Here is a 6,000-nt window from a genome sequence, read left to right on the forward strand (position 1 = left end):
TAAATTTGCTGAGTTTTGTTCTAGCTCTTTACAAAATGGTGTGGTTGAGAGAAAGAACAGAACTTTACAAGAATCTGTTAGGGTTATGTTACATGCCGAAAACCTTCCTTATAAATTTTGGGCTGAAGCTATGAATACTGCATGTTACGTCCATAATAGAGTAACATTAAGAACAGGTACTGCAACAACACTGTGTGAACTATGGAAGAACAGAAAGCCTACTGTAAAATATTTCCTTGTGTTCAGATCAAAATGTTACATCTTGGCCGATAGAGAACCTAGGAGGAAATTGGATCCCAAAAGTGATGAGGGAATATTTCCAGGTTATTCAACCAACAGCAGAACCTATAGAGTTTTCAATTCTAGAACGAAAACCATGATGGAATCAATCAATGTCGTAATTGATGATACTGATTTGACAAGTATAGATTTAGCTGAAGAGACAGATGTAGTCACACCTGTCCCAACACCAGATGATGATCAAGCTGAATCTGATTCTGTTCAAGACTTTGAGCCTAATACAGAGAATTTGAGACCAAACAAAGGTCCATCAATCAGAGTTCAGAAGAACCACTCAAAGGAAATCTCTATTAGAAATCCTGACCAAGGAGTTACCATAAGAAGATCTACATATGTAATTCTCAAGAATTTGAAAGAAGAAGCTCAATCTGGAAAGTTAAGGGGCAAGCTAAGTATTTGCCTATTTAAAGAATTGTAGCAGTTACTGCATGTAACGCGTGCAACCGCCTCTTTTCCCTCTCTCCATTGTATGGTGCACGCTAATCAAGGGAAATGTGATATGAACTCTTCTCCTAAAGTTGATGTTAATGTTGGTACTTTTGGTAAAGTCATGATTGACTATGTGATTGATTGGCTCAAGAAAACCGTTCTTGAGACTAATGATGTGCAAGATGTTGACACATCTTTGGCCCGAGAGAACACACAAGGAGATACTGTTCCTGAAATCCCCAAACATGTGACTGTTCCTGTAAATGAAAATAGCCAGGTGATGACTGATAATAAGGAGGAAGTATCTGATGAACACACTGATGTTAATTCCCCATCTAATGAGAAAAGTTGTTTGAACTTAGAGAAGTTCATATTGGTTGAATGGTCCCTAGAAGTGGAGGATGGACTATTCATGACAGGGTGTGTAATAGACCTGTCCATTATTATTCAGGCGTGTAGCTTTAGTGATGATTTGTTGTATGGTTTGATTTATTTTCAAACCTATTTTAACCTGTTGCACCTAGAATGTGAAGTTTGTGCAAAGGTCATTATGTTGTGCCTGAAGTTTGTTGATGAGTTTTCTAGTTTGAATTCCGCTGCACATATATCTGATGGAAAACTCCTGGTGATTTTGAGTGCTGAGTATGCAACACTATGTTGTTCTCTAAAGATGTATCCTTTGGTGTGGTGATACTCGATGAAAGGTCCAACTAACTTGTTAGAGATGCCAAAGATACTTGAGGGTGATCTCAAGTCCACTCAAAAAGGCACTCATATATGAGTTGGTTGAAGAGAGATCTGAAGGATGTTATCAGCAATATATTTTTCCAGACCTAAGAGCCAACCTCTAGTGGCTTTGATAAAAGATCTCCTAGTATGTTCCTTGAAAAGGGAACTGATGTCCTCCCAAATGTTGGAACATCTGACCAGCATATTATGCAGTTATTAAGGGGGAGTCCTTAATCTGAAGCTGGAAGACCTTGAAGACATGTCAGACTCAATATCTTGACATCTTTATATCGAGAATTTATCTTTCTCAGTATGAATGGTGGTATTCCTCTGAAACAGGATGGAGGTTGTTTACTCTAACTTGATATTATCAAGTCTATGAGAGCATGGAACTCTTGCTTTGTTGTAGTAAAAAGCACTTCAAGGGATTATGAACATTGGAGCTGTTTCAACTTATGTTCAATGGTTAATTGTTATCTGTACTTTGGAGCGTCATCCAAATCACCTAGGATGAGCATTTTAGTTAGTTCAAGCAAGGAGGAGTTATTATTTTTGGGAGCAAAGGATTATTGTTCTTTGGTATTAAAAGTTGATCAACTACTGATGGTTGATTCTCTTGTGTTCCCCTGCTATTGTTGGTGCTTCCACTGAGACCAATGATGATGTTGCTGATGAGTCTCTTCAGAAAACTGCTCCTAAGACTCATGTTGCGCCAAATGTTGCAACACATGGCGCTGCGCCAAATGTTGTGCCAGATGTTACCATATCTTTGGCACAGGATAATATAGTGGACTATTCTGAGTCTGATGAGAGTCCCCAACCTAAGGATGCTGATAAAGAAACTGTTCCTGATAAGGTTGTAGATGAAAATCCTGAGGTTATAATTGTTAATAAAACAACTGTGAGTGAAAAGTCTATTCCTGCAAATTCTGAAGCTAGTGTGGCTAGGAGGACTAGAAGTAGGACCTCCCAAACCTGTCAGTAAGGTGGTTCCTAGAACTGAAACTAAGAAAAGAAAAGCTACACTAACTAGTGATTCTGATTTTGAACCAGAGACAGATGTAGCTGCATCTGGCAGCACATCTAGGAAGAGTGTAGGAAGAAAGAAGGTTCCCCAATCTGTACCCTATGCTCCATTAGATAATGTTTCGTTCCATCTGGAAAATGGGTCTGCAAGATGGAAATTTGTATATCATAGGAGGCTGGCTCTGGAAAGAAATTTGAAAGCTGATATTCTTGAATGTCCTAGTATTGTTGAAGCTCTTGAGTATGCAGGGTTGATGAAAACTGTGGTGGGTTTGGACAAGTGCTATGGCAGGCTTGTCAAAGAATTTTTTGATAAATGTGGCTGACAACTGTAATGATCCAGCAAGTCCTGAATACAGGCAGGTATTTGTTCGTGGTAAATGTGTTAAGTTCTCACCAGCTGTGATCAACCAATATTTGCAAAGAAATTCTGATGAAGTGGCTCCTCTAAAAGTCACAGACAATGAGGTCTGCAAGGTCCTCACTGGTGGAAGAATAAAGGTATGGCCAAGCAAGGCTAAGTTGGCTGCAACTTCCCTCTCTCCATTTTATGCTGTTTTGAATAGGATTGCTGCACATAATTGGGTGCCTACAACCCACTCAGGTGATGTGGCCAGAGGATTGGGAAAGTTTATCTATGTTGTGGGTACCAAGGCCAACTTTGATTATGGGTCCTATATCTTTCAAGAAACCTTAAGCCATGCCCTGACGTATGCTGTTGAGAAGCCAGTTGCTCTTCCTACTCTGCTATGCAATATCATCCTTGAGCAACACCCAGATATACTAAGAAGTACTGATGTTCCTTGTAAAAGGAAAGGGGTGTTAGTGATTGAGCAGAGGCTGCTGGATGGGACAAATGCTGCAGCAGGTGTTGGCACATCTGTCCAGGCTGGTGTACTTTCAAGGAAGCAGATGATTGCTGATCTGACTGAGGCTAGCAGAGCCCTTGAGGCAAGAAAATTGAAAATTGATCGTGTGATAGAGGCCCTCAAGGCTGAGGAGGCTGCTGAGACTGCTGAGGGTGAGCCTGATGGACAAGAAGGACAAGGAACTAGTGACTCTGATGAATGTTCTTCTATATGATTTCTGATGTTCTCTTATTTGATGTACTTTTGGTGTTTCTTTGTTTCTTTTATGGGCAAGGCCCTGGATTTCTAGCACCTGGGTGTGCATTCTGGTCTGTAATATGTGCACACTGATATTCACTTGTCTGCTCCTCTATGATTTCCTATGCATGGTGTTTGTCTAAATTGTGGCTAAAAAGGGGGAGTAATGTGTGTGTGTGAATAGTGTGTGGACAGATGTTCTCACATCTGGTGACTGTTTCTGTGCTAATGTTCGTATGCTAGTATTGAGGGGGAGTGTGAGTAATATGCATGTGTTGAGGGGGAATAGTGAATATTCTTTCTCTATCTAATGTGTGGATGCATGAATTCAGGGGGAGTGTGAGTGATATTATCTCTTGATCGCCTGAATATGTTTGATGACAAGTGTTGTGTCAAGTGTTATGGCACCTGACTAGTGAGTCCACTATCCACTATAACTGAGAATTTATTTTTCTCAGATGTTTATGGGAATTTACTTTTCCTGTTGTTCTTATGATGAATGGATGCGCGATAAACTATTAGGAGTTTATTTCTCCTACTTCTTAGCATCTACTATTGGGAGTTTATTTCTCCCTTGTGTTGTTCCATGAGGCTAGTCGTGTTGTTATTCCGCTGTTGCATTGCCTCTGATGCTACTTAAATCTCTTCTGGAAGTAGTTTTTATTATGTGTTACTTTCTTTCCTAGTTGTGTGATCATGTTGACTCGAAGGAAAGGTAATACTGTATCTCTCTATATACTGGTCTAATATTGTTTTAGCCAAAATTTGCCAAAGGGGGAGATTGTTGGGTTTTTGTATATTGGCTACATTTTGCAAAAACATATTTTAGCCAAGTGTTGAGACAAGTGTGCTGACCCCAAGTGTTGTGACAAATGTTGTTACACTTTGGAACAACACCTGACTCTGTTCTGCGCGTGCCAGCTAGATGTTATTATTTTCTACTCAATCTTTTGAAGATCTGTTTGAAGAATTGTTTCAAGGTTTCTTACAGAGGAAGGCGCACGTGTTTAATGTGTTTCATGAGGCAGCCAAACCCTAGTTTTATTTTCCAAAAGAATTATATTTTTGGAAAATATATTTTTGCGTTTCAAAAATATAACTATTATTTTCAGAAATATATCACTGCTGCCGCAATTCTAGAAGCCCTAATTTTGTCTTGAAGCCCAAGTCGTTCTACTACTATAAATACGAAGGCAAGCATATGGTTTCAAGAATCTAAAACCGTGTTCTTACAAAGCGTGTGTTATTAGGGTTTTAGAGTGTTAATTGTGAGCCTTTCTTGTATCTCATTGATGCAAGCTTAGGACCTGTGTTTTACTGAGTTGTAATTGTGAACTTCTCCCAAGCTTTGAAGTACGGAGATTGTTCTATTGTGTTGTGTGGTTTACTCGCAAGCTTTTAAGCAAGAGTGAATCCTAGTTTCTTAGGAGTGTGTCTCCACCTGTTGTGTTTGTTGAATTGAATAGCAGCGCTGTCTGTGTTGCTAAGGTGGGAATTGGGACGGGGTCTCATATCTAGGAGTTCCTAGGTAGAAGGGTCGTTGGGTAGTGATTAAGTGAGAAGTTGTAAACGGGTGAGTTTAGCTTCGAAGTAATACTGCTGATAGTGGACTTCATTCCTGGATTGGTATCCCCCAGAGTAGGCTTTAGGCTGAACTGGGTTAACAACTCTTGTGTGTTATTTACTTTACTGTTTGTATTGTTTTATGTTATTTGCTCTGTTCTGTAGACAAGTGTTGGCGCACCGGTAGCAACATCTGTCTACAACAGACAAGTGTTGATACACCTTGATCAACACCTGTCCACTGTGTGCCAGGAATTTCAAGTGGTATAGAGCGCCGTCGTTCACAAGGATCTATGAAGATGGAAGGAGAAGATGGAGACGAAGATGAAGAAGACGAAGAAATCAACAATAACCCATAACCATAACTCATGAATACATCTTTATCATTAAGATGTAGATAACCAATGACCATAACCACATGAGTCAAAAAAAAAAAAAACCACGAGTACATCTTTATGTGTTTTCATGAAGATGTTAGGATAACAACCTCCATGGCTAACACCCTACTGTTACAAAACCACGAGTAGAACAGAACCAACAGACAAATCAAAGGGAAACCGTGAGTCCAATCCTTCAGAGCCAGCAAATTGCACTTGATAACAACAGACAATCTCAATGAAACAGAGCCCAAGTCGAAATCCAAGTCAGGGGAGGAAACAACGAAACATATGGCGACAAGAACGGGACCGGCAACGGAGGAAAAGGAGGTTGAAAAGGACCCCCACCACATGATTCATTGGATTTTAAAATTAGGTGGATGGATCCAATCCAATCCATTAACTAATTTTCTTGCTTGTGGATGGATTGATGTGTTCTGGACTGGGCCTAGAAGCCCAAACAACTGAGG

Source organism: Trifolium pratense, linkage group LG2 (genome assembly GCF_020283565.1).
Source record: "Trifolium pratense cultivar HEN17-A07 linkage group LG2, ARS_RC_1.1, whole genome shotgun sequence".
Taxonomy (NCBI): Eukaryota; Viridiplantae; Streptophyta; class Magnoliopsida; order Fabales; family Fabaceae; genus Trifolium; species Trifolium pratense.